The sequence below is a fragment of the Hemitrygon akajei genome, chromosome 3, assembly GCF_048418815.1.
Source record: "Hemitrygon akajei chromosome 3, sHemAka1.3, whole genome shotgun sequence".
Lineage (NCBI taxonomy): Eukaryota > Metazoa > Chordata > Chondrichthyes > Myliobatiformes > Dasyatidae > Hemitrygon > Hemitrygon akajei.
The window spans coordinates 118,243,191-118,262,211 of NC_133126.1; the positions used below are offsets into that span (position 1 = coordinate 118,243,191).

The 19,021-nt window shown below is 44.0% G+C and overlaps 1 protein-coding gene across 1 annotated transcript in view; it reads right to left on the bottom strand.

The window, feature by feature from the left end:
- Positions 1–19,021, bottom strand: part of LOC140725331 (uncharacterized) — a 91,886-nt gene that overhangs the window by 42,725 nt on the left and 30,140 nt on the right. Inside the window, exons 2-4 of the mRNA XM_073040659.1 lie at positions 9,253–9,304; positions 1,191–1,284; positions 320–419 (exon numbers count right to left, since the gene is read on the bottom strand). The gene's annotated coding sequence lies outside the window, so the exon portion shown is untranslated. The remainder of the gene's footprint in view (positions 1–319; positions 420–1,190; positions 1,285–9,252; positions 9,305–19,021) is intronic.

The window sequence follows — 19,021 nt, forward strand, 5'->3', positions numbered from 1 at the left end:
GTTTGAAGACCGTCTGCCCGTCAAGTATTTGGAAGACAATTCTGTTCACATGTCACCCGGCATTGGATAAGCTGCCTGAGAACTGGTGCGGTGAGGAAGAACGTTGGAAAGATCAACGTACACAGGCAACCGAATGCTGCCAATTTGAATGGTGTTCACAAGATATGGAATGGGGACGGGAGCCTTCCCAGGACAGGTCCTTATGGGAAATGGTGCAGGAAGAAAGAGGCAGACATGGAAGAGGACAAAACGTAGGATAGAGAGGATACCCTGAAGGAAATAAGGGGAAGTGGAGAGATAGTCACCCACCTATACCTACCTCTGACAGCAAGTTATTCACATTTGTAGTTCTATCAGCGTTTGATGGCATTTCTTGGGAAGACATTGGAGCTGGTGAGCAGCAGCTTGCGTTCCGTGCTCTGTGAATAAATGTGCATGGTGTTAAAACGAACTGGCATGCTGCTATACTTCCAATATTTACAGTTAATTTCCCCCACAGTGGTCACCCATCAGAGAGAACGAATATCCGCAAGGTATAGACAATTCCCATTAAGTGAGGGTTTTGTTCATCAAAAGAGGACTCTGCTCTACACCACAGTAGTCCATACACCGCAAGCTTTTTCACTTGTATGTCACAGAACAGACCGCAGTCACTGACAGGCCAAACACTCCAGCAAAGCATTAGTGTGTCAGCACGAGTCACCATGCCAGGAGGGGACTTCAAGACAACCAAATCCACATCACTCCTTCTCCCCATCATCCCCACCCACACCCCTTCCCCGCCAATATTTCAACACAGTTCAACACCGGGTATGTAATACGTCCACAGTGCAGCCTGTTTGAACCACACAGCCATACCTCAAATCAGCCCTCCAGTGCTTGTGTGATGCAGGGGCTTTGGGCTGCTGAGTGCAGAGATGGTCCCAGAGGGCTCAGTCACTGATACACAAACTGGGTAGACTCTACTGTGGCAGGAGCCACACACGAGCAAAACTGAGCACCCTTCAAGATTCAGTCTCAGCACACTACACCTGAAGTTCACACATTAGAGCATAAGATACAAAACACAAAACCTATGAGCTACAGCAGTCTGCTTCTTCGACTGTCTGTCGTGCCCTACTTCAGCTAATACTTCCTGCAAGCAGACATTGTTTCCGACTGAAATGCGGGCAACACGGATTCATCCTGACCTCAGGCACCATGTCTGTTGAGATCCACCTCTGAGCATTGCCTGGACGCCCTGGTAACTTCCACGTCCCGAAGGTAGTGTGGGCCGACTGCCTCCTGTAGGAGAGTCAGAGAGGAGCTCATGGTTTACAGGAACACACACTAGCAAAACATATAAACTTGATGGGCTGAATGGCATTCCTCCGTGGCATCAACACACTTGCAGCCGCGGTAATGCAGCGGTTATCGCTGCACTATCACGGCTCGGGGTGCTGGAGCTCAACTCAGGCGCCGCACGTACGGAGGTTACACACTCTCCTTGTGACCATGCAGGATCTGCCCCCCTCCCCCCCCCCCCCAGGCACTCTGGGTCTCCTCCCACAATACAAATATGCACCAATTAGTAGGTTAGCCAGGCATTGTAAATTATCCTGTGATTAGGCTGGGGTTAAGTAGGTGAGTTGCCGGGCACGCAGCTCGTTGGGCTGGAAGGGCCCGTCCTGGGCTGTAGCTGGAAATAAATAAAATAAACTTCCCACAGATGCTCCAGTGTGCTCCCACATCTAACCGGGTGTGGGTTGGCGGGTTAACTCTCTGCAATAAACTGCCCCTAAAACATAGTTGAGTGGGACACTGGGTACGTTATAAGTGAAACAAAGGGGGAGAATAAAGTGGGATCAATGGAAATGAACAACTGATGGCCAGTACTCAGTGTGCCGAAGAGCCCATTTCTGTACTCTAGACACCATGATTGTACCGAATCCTACACCAGAGGATCAAGCCAACCATGCACTAGCAACCCAGAAGGATCATGGATTTAAATTTCATTTAACAGTAAGTGCTTTAGTGATGTGAAGCTAATCTAAAAGACTAGAATAAAACAAGGGATCAGGAGCGCAAAATGTGTGATCATCCCCACCTCCCTCCCCCTGGCCACTACCTTCTCCTTCAGCCAAACCCTGACTGATCTAGTAGCAACATGCTTGGTCATAGTTTTAAACCTCAGCAAGGTGCCAAAAGGGAGCAGAATTTCTGGTGCCAATTTTCAGAGAAGAAACATACAAAATGCTCAAATTAGTTGCAAGGAGATTCAGTAGAAATATGATGGAGCTGTAGGAGAACATTGTCAATAACCATCTCACAGCCAGCACTAGCAAGGCAGATCAATAATTTATGTGTCTGTTGAGCAATTCAACCAATACTTGCTGTTAACATTAATCCCAAATTAATTTTAAGTCAATGCAACATTTCAGTCTGCTGGTCAGTAAATTCCAGGCCTAATGGATGGCTTGTATCAGCAGACCTCAGGCTTTGTTGATGAACACAGGCATCACTCTGGCAATGCAAGGGAGGACACAATGGCCACGTGTGCGTACACAAGGGTGAGCTTTGCACCGAGTCGTGTGGCAATGAACTGCAAATGTTCTTCATCAGGCACCTGACATGCAAGCTCTCGAGTTGACATGTGACTAAAAAGAACCCAAATCCTCCCAAATAGCAAACATCGATATACTCAATCTCAGAAATTTACTACTGTGAACTTTACAGCCCTAATGGGAACTTATGAAGTCATTAGGTTAGCCAGTGAAAACAGTTACGTGAAAGAGAAAATAAAAAGTATATTTTACAAATGGAATAGCTTTTAAAGATTATATCTAACTGGCCAGATAAAGTTGGGTGAGGTGATTGACAGGGACCCTGGTTTATCATAATTTTCAAAAGGCATTTCAAAAATGCCACATAACTCCAATTGTTTTTTTTTAATTGGTTGTGGTAATATTATAAATTATTTATAGTTAAGGAGAGCAAATGCGAACCAATAATAAGTTCAGGGAGCAGGATATTACATATTAGAAAGATCAGATAGGATGACCTCCACTATTTCTAATTCATATTAAGCATTTTTGAATCACTAGATACCGAGCACATTGGAAATGTGACATCTGCAGGATACAAGACGCCACAAGGATTAATTTGCCTCTCCAGCATAATACCACAAGTGGTTCTTCTCTGTACACAGTCCCATCTCATACAGCCACCTTCACAATATTTCTCCCCACCTCCGTTTGTAATACACTGCCCCTATAACATGTTTCCTAGAAGAGTTCCTCAGTGCCACCAGTTCTCCTGTCAGATGCTGCCCCAGGTATCTCGCTGAACCTCCAATATGTTACAGGTAGGGCTTGAGACTTAAGTCCATGGGCCAAAGTTTTCACAAAAAAGAACATACAATGAATGAAAGACACACGTCACAGAAGTGGGCTGGGACAACTCATGGAGGTTGGGAGTGGTGGCAGATGATTGGAAATAGCCTGAGACAATGAAATCAGGACACAAAGACACTATCAGCTTGGCCCTGAACAGAAAGAACCAACTGTACCGAACTGGAAAAGCAGATAGAGGCGATACACAGACACTAACCACAAGGTCATTCAGCAAGTTGTCACCGACAGCTCAATAACTCTCAGTAGCTATGTCCCTCCTTACAGGAAATAGCGAGCTAGGCCGACCATTAAACAGCTCTTCCCAGCACCATGGAGTGAGAATGAGAGCAAGAAGGGAGAATGAAAAAGGAAGCGGAAGTTGTTGAATCAACAACCAATGTCAGATACGAAGCAGAAGAAGTCTGTGCTGAGGATACGCTCAGTACTATCATCACAAAGGTTCTGTGGGGCAAGACCCCAGTCTAGTGTTCTCTCACTCTGGTCCTGGGTAACACTCTTAAATGGTTCAGAGTGGAACACTAACGATGTTGATGCTTTGTAACAATATTTGCGGTTTAATGGCTCAATTAGGTTTTTGTAAACAGGAAAAATTCTGCAGATGCTGAAAATCCATCAGGAAAGCACTCAAAGTGCTGGAGGAACTCAGCAGGTCAGGCAGCATCCAAGAATGTGAATGAACAGTCAACGTTTCAGGCCGAGACCCTTCTTCAGGACCAGAAAGGAAAGCGGAAGACACCAGAATAAAAAGTGGGGTGGGGGGAGGGGGGAGAGAGGGGAAGCAGGTTAGCTGGAAGGTGATAGGTGAAGCCAGGTGGGTTGGAAAAGTCAAGGGCTGGAGATGAAGGAATCTGATTGAAGAGGAGAGTGGAAAAATGAGAAAGGGAAGGAGGAGAGGACACAGGGGCAGGTGAGAAGAGGTGCAAGGTTAGAGTGGGGACTGGGGGCAGGGTGGGTGGAATTTCTATCAGAAGGAGAAATCTAGATTCATATGAAGTTGGAGGCTAACCAGACTCAAATGTTTTGTAAATTTGTATTCCTCTACAAAATTTTCCAAACAATCAACACCCACCTGTGTAAATTACTACTATTCCAAGGAACAAGCAATTTCTAAGATCTGTGCTAATGCAGCAAATGATCACAATTCCCTTCATGGTTACAAGTGATCCTGTGTGCTCGTATCACCACCCCAAGGGGAGGATGGTATCCAGAGGCAACAAGGCAATCTTAGTAGCCATCTGACTTCAGTCAGAAGTTCAAGTTCAAGTTCGACACACCAACACACACAACCGAGCATAGCATTACCTGAGGGAGGCTGACTGACTGAAGTGCAGTCTTTTAGAGCAGACCACAGACTCATCTCCTTTACCTGGTATGGCAGCTTCTTTACTGTTGTTCTATTAACGAAGCAAATTAAAGAGGGACTCAAACTAGAGCCCTGTCTGCTCAGTAAGAGACGTTGAAGGGACCGAGGCATTTTACGAAAGGGCTCAGTGGTCCTCCACTGTAACCCAGGCAATATTCATCAAATCTTCTCCGGTAACATTCACACTTTGAATTTGTATGTGCACCCCAATATCTGAGCACTTTATTCCTAGTCCTGTGACTGGGGTCAGGGTAATCATGTCAAATCTAATTTAATTGACACTCAAACCATAGGTGGATACAGTCAAATGACACAGGATTCCTCTGGGGCCAAGGTGCCAAAACATGTTGGACAGTACTGACTTATTAAACAATGTATTTTGACCTGTAAATTGAGTTTTAATCAAGAAAACAATGAAAAATAAACAAAGTAACTCCCTGATCATCCTGAGCAGGCTAAGATTAGGAAAATGAATCGCAAACATTGGTCTGGGATAACCAGCCCACTGGGCAGATAATAAGCACGACTTGGGTTACCCCAGCAACATTTGAAGAGTCTGCCAGAATTTGCCTCATTGAATAGCCCTCAACGGCTGGCGCCGTAGTACCAGAAGCCTAGAAGACAGATCGTCAGGAGATGGGGAAGATTTACAAAGCTAAATGCTAAGTCAACTCCTGTCAGCTCCACCCAGTCAACCCATCGGTTGTCTTGAATCTACCACCCACTGAAAAAAAATTATCACCTCCCATACTTGCAAGAAGTTTCACATAGCTAAACATAATTTAACAAAAGATTACACCAACCTTCCTCCACTTCCATCTTTATTCTTCTAACATTCCTTCTCAATCCCCCAAAACTACTGCCTTTTTGTTTTTTTAAAAAAAAGGTGCTTCCTTAAATAAGTCTCCCCCTGGAACATCCTCAAGTCAATAGGCTCCAAGCTGTCCCTGTACTTAGAGACTGGCCCAGCCAGCTCTTGATGATTCGGGAAGGTTGTTCCGTGTAGGCTGAAGATTCCCCAACCCAATGCGTCCGGGCTAGATGCCAGAGGTTCTTTTGTACCAGGTTCAAACGATGACCAAGTGGGTGGGATGTCCTATCACTCAGGTTGTGTGCTTGAGCGCAAAATATAGGCAACAGGGAGTGTGGCAGTATTGGGGTGACAGCTTACTGATTAGGATGTACACTGAGGCTGCATCATGCTTTTTATAGCGATAAAAGTTCCCTCAGCACTTCTTCAAGAACACTTTGTTGAAGAACTAAAAACTGACCAGGGCGCAACATGGGTGCAATGGACCATCTGGTCAACATCCCAATTAAGCTTGTGAGTGCACTTCCGCAGGTTCATCTGCTGCAAGGGTCACTAAAGGTACATAATAAATGCATATTCTTTATATCTATCGCCCACTCCAACCAAAACTTAACAACATCCAGACAAACCACGTGTGCAAGAAGTCTAGGATTGCCCTTTGCTATGTTGTCCAGTTCCTGTAAATGCTTGACAGCCAGTTCTTAGATGCAAACCAGTCCTTGTGTCGTTAACCTCTGCTTCAGTAGTACAGCCAGCAGAGCTGTTGCCTCTCAGTTCTGGAGGCCCAGTTCCAATCCTGGACTCCAGTGCTCATTGTGTGGAGTTTGCATGATCTCCAGGTGACCACGCAAGCTTAGTCTAGGTGCTCTGGTTTCTTCTCATGTCCCAAAGGTATACGGATTTGTAGGTTAGATGACCACTACAAACTGTCCTGACTGCAGTTGAATCACAGCAGCTTTGGTAGGAAGAATAGTGTGAACTATTTTCTAAATGGGGAGAAAACTCAGAACTTAAGAGGTCCAAATGGACTAGAGAGTTTTGGTTCAGGTTCCTTGATATGTTAACCTGCAGGTCGAAAGGGTAAGGAGGCAAATGCAATGTAGTATTCATTTCGAAAGGACTAGAACGTGGAAGTGAAGATGTAAGGCATTAGTCAGAGAACACCTGAAACATTGAGAGTAACTTTGGCCCAGTATCATAGAAAGATGTGCAAACCCAAGAGCAGGTCCAGAGGAAGTTCATTAAAATGATCTCAGGAATGAAAAGTTTAATGACTCTGGACCAGTACTCAATGGAGAAAGATGGGCAGGGGTGTGGATCTCTTTGGAACCTAGGAGATACTGGAAGGCCTAGATAGAGTGGACATGGAGAGAAGATGTTTCCATTAGTAAGGGGGCCAGTGCCTCAGAATAAAGGTACAACACTTCCAAACTGAGATGAAGATTTCTTTGGTGATGGTGAATCCGTGAATTTTGCTGCTGCTCCACAGGGGGCTGCAGAGGCCAAGTTTTTGGGTACATTCAAGGCAGAGGTTGGCAGGTTCTTGATCGGTTGGGGGGGGGGGAGGGTTAAAGGGAGAAGGCGGGAGAATGGGGTTAAAATAAAAACTATGATTGAGTGATATAGCAGATTAGATGGGCTGAATGGCCTAATTCTGCTCCTTTATAGAACTAGTGTAGCTGAAAAGGCCAGTTTCCACACTGAATGACTGAAGATTGCATTCTGCAGCATACCCAACTAGTTCCACCATTTCCTATTTAGGCCAGACACAGTAGAAACCCATATCAATGCACTGACCTTGGTAGCCACTGTATTTTTCCTCACCTAAACCACAGTCAAGTACCAACACGTTAAGACCACGCAGTCCCTTTCTTAATGCCACACTTGCACTAGGTTCTTTCCTCTTCCCTGCCCACAGCGAGCACACCTATAAACAACTCACTGACTCCTGGCGCTATGCCAGCAAGCAGCCTTGAACTGCTCTACAACAGAAATATTTATACAACAAACATCACTTAGCCCTGCCCTGAGTAACTCAGCACTCCCTTACAAGTGTCCTTAAGTTCTCATGCTGCCAACTGGGAGCCGAACAATGAAGGAAATCGCGGATTTTGTTCTAGAAATAAGTCAGGGAGTGGATTTTGATATACTGCAACATTGAGGATAATAGTGGGTTGAAAGCCAGGTAACCAAGCTGCAGTTTCAGGGATCCCTGTTTGTGCTGACGCCAGATGCTATCTGTGTGGAACCTGCACATTCTCCCTGCGTGCATCCCGTGGGCGCTCTGGTGTCCTCCCACTCCCAAAGATCAACCAACAGTGTAGACAGCTGACAGGAGAATCAGGAACAGTTCAGAAGTTTATGAGAGAAAGTGGTTTACGATAGAGGGATTGCATTGAAAGTGAGCATAAACTTGGTGGGCTGAACGGTCTCCCGTTACAGCATGAGAAGTACAAAATAAAAAAAGGGAATAATGAGATAGCCCAGCTTTGCCAGATAAGAGGAGCCAAGATTTACAGAGCAATGACTTGGGCCCAGAGAGAGAATTTCTCTCCCCCGCCCCCCCCCCCCAAAAGATGCTCTCTGTGCAGCCACCCCACCCAGGGATGAACATGAACAATACAAACATAAAAAGAAAGGGAGCTCTCCACAAAAGCTCAGGCACAAACAGGTCAAAAACTGCCATTTCCCAACCTTAATCTGAACCCAGTTGATCATCATACAAGGCAAACAGTGAGGATTATATAATTTATATAATTTAAGAGTTAGGAGATAGGCTCAAAGCAACTTCCTACACTCCTACCACAACTTCAGATTGCTCAGCTAAACAGGTGAACAGGTGCACAAGACCGAAGCACCAAGTTTTGTGTCCTTTCAGAACATGCACGAGAGGAGTGCAGAGATAAATCCAGAATTCACCAACACTGGCCTCCTCTCAATAAGCCTGAGCTTTATGATCAAGGTCACACCACAAGAAATATTCCTTTCTGAACCTAAATTAACACAAGCAAATGACCTGAATGAGAATCTAGCAGCAAGGACTAGCACTAGCTGGGACCCAAAAGGAACTGATGGGTAAAGTTTATGCTTCCGGGTGATTCTCCAAAATGTACTCTTTCATGTCCCCGGCTACCATTATATCTACTTACCGGTATATAGCGACACAGCACGGAATAGACCCTTTTGAGTCACTCCACCCCAACAACCCATAACAAACCAAATTAACTCCAACCTAACCATGGGACCATTTAAAATGACCAATTAACCCACCAGCTACACCTTTGGACTGTGGAGGAAAGCAGAGGACCCCGAGAACACCCAGACATTCCACAGGGAGCAGTACGGAGACTCCTTACAGAGAACAGTGCCAGAATTGAATGGCGATCTCTGGAACACCCCGAGCTGTAACAGCGCCACACTAACCACTGCACCACCGTGACAGACGTTATCACCTCCCCACAAACACAATGGAATTTCTTGCATCTTAAGGGGCTCCCCAGCGTGGTTCTGAGTGCACTTGGGAGTCGACCCAGGTAGCAGGTTGTGTTCCAATGAGGGACAGCATCTAGGGTGCATGAGAGAGTTACCGAGAACACATCACCAGGGAGGAGCTGTTCCACAAAGTGCACAATATGACATACGAGTTTAACCAGGAGGAAAATAAAACCGCAACAAACAGCACTCACCTCCTCTGATCTATTCCAGCCATTCCATTCACCACACTTCCTCCGGCTCAATCTGGGAGGCAAATGAAATAAGAAAATAATTGTCAAGATAGACTCGAGATTTTCCATTCAATTGTAGTCACTTTTATAACAGGGCAACAAATGAGCCTCAGTACTGTGGTTTGCTAAGCTAATGAAGGGGAAAGGATTCAAGTCACATCCCAGAGATTTGAGCATGGAATCTGTATTACACCTGCTCCATCACCAAAACGGTTGTATATTAACCAGCATCACGCCCGCCTTCCCAGCTGGCCAAATGGTCAGTTCTTAGCAAATGTCACTTAAACACACTGCTGTCCAAGAAATAAGGTGGTTGCCAAAACATTTATAGCTGCAACCATACTTCAGCTGCAAGGTTCTTTGACAGATCTCAGATTTGCCGAAGACGGAGAAACTTGAATTTTGTACCGCGCGGTACTCAGCAGAACCAATCCCTGCAAATGGGCTGCACGTACACATTAGACAATGCTGGATGAGGCTCAGTAATCCCGATCCTGCCCTCTGAACAAACAGCATCAGTACTTGTGTGTGGCTCACTGGTCCACGGGCAAAGTCACCAGTAGACAGAGCATCAACACCGGAAGAACGATGTTCTGAGAAGAAAGGTAAACAGTGGCAGCCCAGTTCAAGTAGATGCAACACTCAACAACATGCAAATCCTTCATGTGTTTGCCCAGGTACTAAATGTCAAATGAATCAAATAATGTCTGATGCAACTCAAGTAAAGGTGTCCAGACAGGACAGAAGATAAAAGCGACACCTTCAACCCAAAATTTCTGTTGATCACAACGCCAAATCAACGTGAAAGGCTACAAATTATTAAATTCAAAATATCTCCTAAATTCAAAATCAATACATGGTCATCATTCCAGTGGGATCATCGTAGTGAAAGACTAAATGTTTACATTCCGATGTTTGCACTGATTTGCCATTCTGTGTTTGTTCTGGTGGGAGGAAGAGGTGAAGTGAAGGAATATTAAACCGATGGCCAGTTGAGGCACAGTTAACCTTAAACAAGTGGATACCAAGACCCACTTTCTATCGTACTAGTCACAGATCAATAGAGCACCCAGATCTTAGCATTCTGTACTTGAGTTGCCAGTCTCCCAACCATAGTAAGCTGTTCTCAACACTTTATCCTAATTTATCCCGTCACATTTAATGTTTCTGCTTAGAGAAAATGAGCTGAAGAGGTTACCAAGAAACAAATCCAGAGTAAAAATTAAAGTCAATCATGAAACAAATTAAACAAGGATTATATAAAACTGGGGATATTGACTAATAAGGGTATTTGAATTCATCTCCCCACCCCCAAAGGACTAATACCAGTGGAGATGAGGTTGGAGGAAGAGCAAAGAACATATAGCGGTACAAGTGAGTGGTGGGACAGAGGCTGGTGGGGGACAAGAGGAGCCAGCCCATGGAACACTTGGAACCGGATGAGATTGGGGATGGGGTTGGTTGAGAACGGAGACACAGGAGACATGCAAGCCTGTGGGTGAAGAACACCAGGGATGTGGGTTACCAGACACAGGGAAAATTCAGTGCTCATCTCATCAGGTTTTAAGTTACTCAAGCAGAATATGAGATGTTATTCTTCCAGTTTGCATTTGGCCACTCTATAGCAACGGAGAAGGCCAAGGACAGATGCATTCATGTAAGAACGGGAAGGAAGGTTAAAATGACATACTATCAGAAACTTAAGATGCTTTTGCAGATACAGCGCAGATGTTCAACAAAACAGTCAACTACTCTTCACCTCGCTTTTCCAACATAGATCACAGGGTGAGCACTGAATGCAGTGAAAATAATCTGTCAGGACTGGAACTGAACTTCTTTTCCTGTACCTACTTGCATCAGTACGTGCAACTCAGAATATCGCTGGGGATATCCCTACAGGTCTCTGAACAACAGTTTCTTTTACTGCATATCATTTCATATTTTTAAAGGATTAACCCTTGGCCTTAGTATGAAAGTAGAGCAAAATCAGTGTTACCAGCTCTGATCTAGGAGAGAATGAAAATAGTCTGGGCCAAACCCAACTGAACTTAGTGAGTAAACTAGTAACATTGGTTGTATGCAAGTGTTAAGACTAAAAAAAACAGCAACACAAAGGATAACAATTCTAACTACTATATTAACTTCCTTGCTCACTACCTCAATTTGACTCATTCCTCTCCCCACTTTTACTGGGACTGAGAACTAAACAGGGTTAAGTGCATTGTCACAGTCCAACTTAAAACAGAAGATGCCAGTGGAAGGGAAGATGCTCCATTTGACCAAATATTAGCTCTACATTTCATACCCAAAAAATACATATTGGTTTAAATAGGTTCCAGACCACCAACTCTACCCACCAGACTGCATCTTTCACTTTTCCCCTCCCCTCACTTTTACAGCTAAAAAAGGCTGCCTGCTCTCCATAAGCAAAAGCACTTCAGCAGTGGGTATTCTATGGCAATGTACCAAGTGCTGGAGGAATTTAGCAGGCTACTAACCATTTGTGGGGAAGAATGGACAGTCAAGGGTTCTGTACTGAAAGAGGAGAGAAAGCCAAGCTAAAACAGTCGAAGGAAGGGGTTGAGCTAGTAATAGCAGGTGATCCAGGTGAAGGAGGATGAAAGGCAGATGAGGGAGAGGGGAGAATGGGAATGGCATCAGAAGATGGGAGGTGATAGGTCTAAGTCACAAAGGGCTAAAGATATGGAATTTGCTAAGACAGGAAAGTGGAACATGTAAGGAGATAAAGAGAACCAGGTATATCAGAAAGAAAGAGTAAAGAGGAAAGGGATATAGGGACAGAAGGAGAAGTTACTAGAAGTTTGAGAATTCGATCTTAATGCTACCAGGTTGGAGGATGCCCAGGATGAAGAATCGGAGGTGCTGTTTCTCTAATTTGCATGTAGCCTTGACTTAGCAGTGGAGGCAGAGGACAGACACATCAGCGAGGGAGTGGAAAAGGAGAACCAAAATGGATGGCCACCAAGAGATCCAGGTGCTCAGCAATTTTGTGCTTGGGCTTCCCACTCTAGGTTCACAAACTAAGGTCACAGTAAGTCAAGTAAATCCTATCCAATGAAGCCAACCCACTCTGACTCAGCATTCTGCTGCTGTCTGCTGTCTAAAGCAGGATGTTCAACAGTCAAAACATTAGAAAAAACACCAGTTGGAAGGTTGCTGATATTAATAAAATGTTCAACAGGTACAAAATCTTGTTGAGACAAAGTTGCTAACCACCACTTATGTCAACAAAGTTGTACTGAAAATGTTGTCATTGCCCTCAGCAAAGAGAGAGGAGTGAAATGGGTGTGGCAAAGAGATATTAGTGAAGAGCAAAGATTGGGGAGCAGAAAGAAGGCAGGTGTGGAAAGTTTAAGAAATTTCACTTTGGGTCAAACATTCCAAGTGGTGTAATTCAAAACTCTGAATACAGGAAGCAGAAGGCTCCAGCAGACTCTCTCCACATTCCCAGATATTGTTGTTTTACACTGTCCTTGTGAACACAGCATCAAACCCGAGTTGGAAGGAAAGCTTCTGCATCGTGGGGGGTGGGGGGTGGAAAACTACTGGACTTTCATACAAAGGGAGTCACACAGGCCCAGTCTACACCTTCTCCCCTCTACGACTACTAAGTTCAATATTTTGTTGCAGTTACAGTAAAGAAATCAACCAAAAAGGCAAGCAATGCCAACACCCTTACCCAAACCCCCTTGGAGAGCAGCCACAATGGACTGAGGTCTCTCAGAAAGGCAGAGATCTCTCAGAAAGAAACCTCCAAAGATTAAATGGACATCTCTAGAGTAAACTTTTAAAAAGCACTTCACAATTTACGTTCCAAAGTTTCACATCCTATTTTTACATATCACATTATGAAAAGCAGATCTCACAAGCAGCAACAAGTTAATGGCCAGTTAATGTTACTGAAATAAAGATGGCTGAGATATTATAAGTTGATCAGCAAGTTTATTCTGATTTTAGGCCAGCAAAGTTCAAGAGACTTTCAGATTCTGCCGGAGCTGGTGTGGTTGGACACCATGATGGGTTTTAACAAGGCACTATGGAACACTAAGTTGAGGTGCAGCACCAGCAACCCAGGTTCAACCCTGACCTCAGGTGCCATCTGTGTGGAGTCTGAACATTCTCCCTATCACATGGATATCTTCCTGGTGCTCCAGTTTAACCCACTATCTCTAGGAGATACTGGTTGGTAGGTTAAAATCCACTGTAAAGGTGAGTGGAGGAGCATGGGGAATGTAGAGGGAATAGAGAGTGATAGAACACTACAGCACAGAAACAGGCCCTTTGGTCTGTGTTGAACCATTAATCTGCCTAGTCCTCTGGAACTGCACCTGGTCCATAGCCCTCCATATCCCTCCCATCCACACACACATCCAAATTTCTCTTAACAGCATCCACCATTTGTGATGGCAGCTTATTCCACACTCTTATCACCCCAATAAAATTGGGTAAAATTAGCATAAAATGGGAAGTTAACGTGTTTTGGACTGTATGACCCCCATGATGGTGGGGTCATATCCTGCAACCGTGATTTGTTTGCAAACCCACTGGCATATCAACTCAAGCCCAATCTGAATTCTTTCACATCTCGAGTCATGAACTCTTTCAACAGAGCTGCTGAAAGGGATTCCACTCCTTGTTTGGTGTGTGGTAATTCAAGACAGGCCTAGAGCCACTTTACCCTGGAGACCCCTTCCAAGGACTGTAACTTGGGAGGTGAAAAAGGAGGAAAAGAAATCAGTGCACATCACAATGCCAGAAATTAGACAAACAGCTTCCTGTGGCCTAGTCTAGCTCAAAGGCTAGCAAGGTATCATCTTCAGTAAAGAAAAAGTAATTATTACAACACAGTTGGCTACATAAGCTGGATTGTCAATAAAATACTTATAACCATTGCCCAACCCCTACCTTGAGTGCAAAATACAGCCAGCAAAGGTTACAGGTGAAAAGGCTTGCTCGTTGTAATTGCATGGTACACAATCAGATACACAATCACCCAATACACAAACAATTCCACTTAAAGCACACCAGATGCTCTCACCTACATTCCAGAATTAATCTCTCAATCACAATGCATCACAGCTCAAATTTAAGGGTTCTCAGTAGGAAGGTGAGGTCAATCCTGCCATTGGAGATCACAGCCAGAAGCAGCACCTGTAGAATTAAAGCACCTCTCAGCCAATGGTTTATGACCATTAGAAAAATGAGGTTCGCTTCACAGCACATCTTTAGCAGTTATTTACAGACCAATCTCAACCAAGAAACCAAACGTGCCACAGAAATTCGGCACTGAAACGAGCACATGGTGAGATAATCGGCTCCGAAGGGCCAAATTCGCACTTCGCAAGTAAAAATACAATTGGTGGGGTCCGTCTTTCTCACGCTCAAGTTCTTCCAAAATTTAAAAACCTGGCAGAAAGGGAAAAAAGTTCCTAATCCCTAAATTGGTTTCGACAAAAAAAAAGGAAACGCTTTGCAGTTAACTTTGTGCCCAGTTCATGTGCGTTTAAGGACAAGGAGCTGGGTAGAAAGGCGCGCGTTATGTTGTGACTTGAACGTACGGTTAGTTCCGGAGGAGGGGTTCAGATTTTACAACTAAATTTCAGAGATTTTCCACCACCCCTCCCCCATTGCTTTGGCTACATTTCCCCTTTCGGTTTCACGTTCTCTTCCCTATCCACCCATTTCCCCCAGCCTCGGGCTCTCGTTGCTGCATTTCCTACTGTCTTTGTTTCTCTCTTCGGAAGAGAGGGGGGGTTGGGGTGTGGGGGGGGGGGAGAGAGGAAAGAGGTGGAAAGACAAATAGGGGAACACGGAAAGGCCACAAGCCGGAAGAAAGGACTGCTGCAACTCAACTTAACAAAAGTGGCGCACTTCAGCCCAGCGTGTACAATCCGTGTGTTTGGAGGGGGGGGGGGGGTGGCTAGTGGAAGAGATTTTGTTTTAAATAAGCAAAAGAACAAAACGCATTTTTGCGAAATTCAAACTAAACGCACCCGTCGTCATACACAACAAAAAAAAAACCCACCCACCGCGCCAGAGATCGAAGGTAATAATTCTATAGGAGAGAGCGAGAGACAAGCGACGGTCCACGTGTTTGCAGCGACCAGCCCGAAACTTACAAGCCGCGAAACTTACAATGTCCGAACCTTCTACAATGTAACGCGGGGCGGGAGCAACGCATCGAGTGCCGCAACTTCGGGCACAGCAGCCTTGCCGTCCCCTCGCCACTTATCACCCCTTTCCTACCCAAAAAAGGTGGACAAGTAAAGGGGAGGGGGTGTCCTCACCGTTAATACTCCGCCGTCCCTTTTCTTTTTTAAAATAAAACTCGTTTCAGAATTTCCTTCCGTCTTTCTCCGGCTTTATTTTTGGCTTGCAGGAATAAAGTATGTGACAAAAACAACAAAAAAAGGGGACAAAAACTGAAGATACGTGGAAATAGAGAGATTCAGGCTGCAAACAGTAAAAAGGAGGGAGGAGGGGTATAACGCAGTGATGTCATGGGCTCGCCAATCAGTATGCAAAAATCCAATCGGTTCCCATTTAATTTCATGCTTCAAGATACAAGGCTTCCCGACCTCACGGCACTGGAAGGGCTCTGAAGTCGCTATTGCTTTCAAAATAAAACCAGAGGCGGCTCGAAACTCTTAACTTCGTTTCGGGAATGTTAAATTAGTCGCCGCCGGAATATATACAAAATACACAAAAGTTGTTTTTATAGTTCTAGTGGGGATTTCGCACAGCATCTCGCTTGAAAATGGATGGTTCAATAACTTGCCCGAATTCGTTCCTCAACAAAGAAGTTGCTATAATAAATAGAGCGAGGAGTGTTAAAGACAATTATTCAAATCTGTTTAAAGCCACCCAGCGTCAGGGCAGAGTGTGAAACGTTTTTTTTTGCGCTTTGTAAACTCCTCCTTGTATTTGCGAATTTAAACCGAAAATCTCTCGTCCGCCCAATGCTTTATCCTGGGCGCCGCTGAGAGGTGGGGAAGAAATGGTTGAGAAGTCCCGCTGACATCTTTAGGCACCCCAGTTCAACCAGCCTCGTTAAATTATGCATTTTAATTCTTGTCTGGCTGCAGAATTGTTCTTAAAAAAAACACCACAGGGACAAGGGGCTCGCTTTGCTGCGGACGGTGTCCGCCAGAAACCCAGGGAACCGCTACCGGCATTAAGCAATGAACATTTAAAAGAATGTTTACAGCTTCCCCAGATATAAACAAATGTGTTTTACAAGATGGAGCTCCCAAAAGAAAAACAACTCTATTGGAAAAAAACAAATAGGGTTTGGGGCACAACGATAGTTAGAAATATGCACAAAATTGACATTAGAAGCAACTTTCTACATTGAAGTATTTAAAAATAAAAAAATACAACACTTGAAATAAATATAATAGGACAACAAGGACCATTTCACATTATCACATCAACACAACGCTGAATGGTAAAATAGTTTGCAATTTTTTTTAAAAACTGAGTTGATGAAATTAGAACAAATTCAACACTACAAAAAAGTTTCAAACAATTTCACATATACAAAGCTCCTTGTCCAGTCGATAGTTTTCTAACCAAATAAAACTGAGAACTCATTTCTGACTGCCTCAACCAATATAATGTTTGTAGTAACACAAACACAAGAAAATCTGCAGATACCATTAATCCAAAGCAACACACACAAAATGCTGGAGGAACTCAGCAGGCCAGGAAGCATCTATGGAAATGAATAAACAGTCTACATTTCCGGCCGAGACTCTTCTTCAGGACTGCTTATAGATTTACTTCTGATTAGGGTTAAGAGATGAACTACTCTTGTTCATTTGTGTTAAAAGTAATTAAAAAATTAAATAGGCAAAATGAACTGAAAACATTATTTCTGGAGAGGTATTCCAGAACAAAGAGTCCTGCTCTTCAAAGCAGAACCTGCAACGAAATCTGGAAGGAATTTACTTGACCCACAACACATTTTAATCTAGAACCCCTGTTGTGCCAGTATCACCTCACCAAACACACTCACATAATCAATCACTGTGAATGATTCTGGATTCGAATAGAAACCAAGCAAGTTTCCTAAATCTGGTCTCCACTAGTAGATTCCCAATAAGAAGAAAAGCTTTCCCTCACACCTACTCCTGTTCACTGGAAACACCTGCACTCAATTGACATGGGGGAATCTGGTACCATCCCTCTCGGATATTTTGATATCCTTGTCACAGATATGAGGGATAAATGTCTAACCCAATGCACCTTTTGTTGGTACTTCGCACGATTTTGATCCGGGCCCTTTAACGCGGACTGTAGTCAACGAACGGCACAGCACTAAATTGAAATGAACTGAACATTCCTAGGCTGTTCCAAGGACTTTGCGGCTTGATGTTTAATATTCTGTGCTATTTGCTCGTGTTTTTTTTGCCATTTGCAGAATTTGTTTTTATATAATATAAAAATAAAAAATTAGGGTGCCAAATGCTTTGCAGTATTGCACTGTACTGCTGCCACACAAAAAAATCATGACATGCGAGTGATGATAAACCTGATTCTAATTTGGGTTTCTATTGTAGACTGAGAATGGGGAATCATGGTTGGGAAAAGGGGGAGAGCAGAAGGAGTGGGAAGCACCAGAGAGACATTCTGCAATAATCAATTGTTTAGAATCAAGTCACCTTGCCTGGTGTATCGGAGCTGGGTGTGTCTGCACCCGCACTACCCCCCACCCCATGCTCCCATTCTCTGCCACCTGTCCCACGTCCTTCCCGTGGCCCTCCACCCTGACTATTACCAGCATCCTTGGCTCCCACCAGATTTACAAACTCACTCTCCGCTCCACATTGACAAATACAGTGCTGAGCAAAAGTCTTGGGCACCCTAGATATATATATATATATGTGCCTAAGACTTTTGCACAGTACTGTAGTTTCTGCACACACACTTTGATAACAAATGTATTTTGAACTTCAATTTCAAAATGGATAATTCTGCCTTACAATGCTCGGGGAAGGAACAAGGAACAACTCTACCTAAGAAGATCCATTCTGATGGGGAAGTTAGGAAGGATCTCCATGTGGGTATCACACTGAATGTCAGAATCAACTACTGCAGCTCACCATAACAATCTGGAGATGGGCTCACACCCCAAGGAGATATGAATGCTGCCATCAAATCAAATTCCATTCAGCAGCTACTCTGAAACTATCGCCACTTCACGCTCAGAATCAAAATCAGGTTTAATATCACCGGTATATGTCATGAAATTTATTAACAGCAGCAGCAGTACAATGCAATAAATGATAATGTAGGAAAAATATAAGTAAATCAATTACAGTAAGTATATGTATATTAAATAGTAAATTAAAAATAGCGTAAAAACAGAAATGATGCATTAAAAAGTGTTCATGGGTTCAATGTCCATTTAGGAATCTGATGGCAGAGGGGTAGAAGCTGTTCCTGAATCACTGAGTGTGTGCCTTCAGGCTTCTGTACCTTCTTCCTGACAGTAACAATAAAAAGAGGGCATGTCCTGGGTGAAATGGGTCCTGAATAATGGATGTCAACTTTCTGATGTACCGCTCCTTGAAGCTGTCTTAGATACTATGGAGGCTAGTACTCAAGATGGAGCTGACTAATTTTAGCATTTTCTGTAGCTTCTTTCGATCCTGTAACTTATCTTAAAATGGATGCTCACAGCTTCATAAGTTTGTAAATGATATCG